Below are 377 nucleotides of genomic sequence, written 5' to 3'. Positions count from 1 at the left end.
AGGAAAGATAAAAAAAAAAAATTTAATAAACATATTGAAAAAGTCGTAGGTTTATGTGGAAAGGAAATCCGAAGGTATTTTTAAAACTTTGAGCGCATTAAGAGAAGCTCCAAGTTTCAAAGTGCCCTGGCTGTATAAAGATTTAGGCTATGGAAAAGCAGGTATAGAAAAAAAAGAAGTTAAAACAGTTTTTATCAAAAACAAGTGACCCCCTGTGCTTTCAACTAAAGGTAAAAATTCAGTATTTCCCAACTAAAAGAAACTTTGAGGTTATGTTTGTTGCGTGGGTGCCCTGAAATAAATAATTTTGTTATACTTCCGTTGAAAAAGTAAAGTGAAGAGCTAGCAGTGTTTTTAAAAGACTTTTTTTTTTTTTT

The sequence above is a fragment of the Ursus maritimus genome, unplaced genomic scaffold (assembly GCF_017311325.1).
Source record: "Ursus maritimus isolate PB19 unplaced genomic scaffold, ASM1731132v1 scaffold_16, whole genome shotgun sequence".
Taxonomy (NCBI): Eukaryota; Metazoa; Chordata; class Mammalia; order Carnivora; family Ursidae; genus Ursus; species Ursus maritimus.
This window is presented reverse-complemented; position numbering follows the sequence as displayed.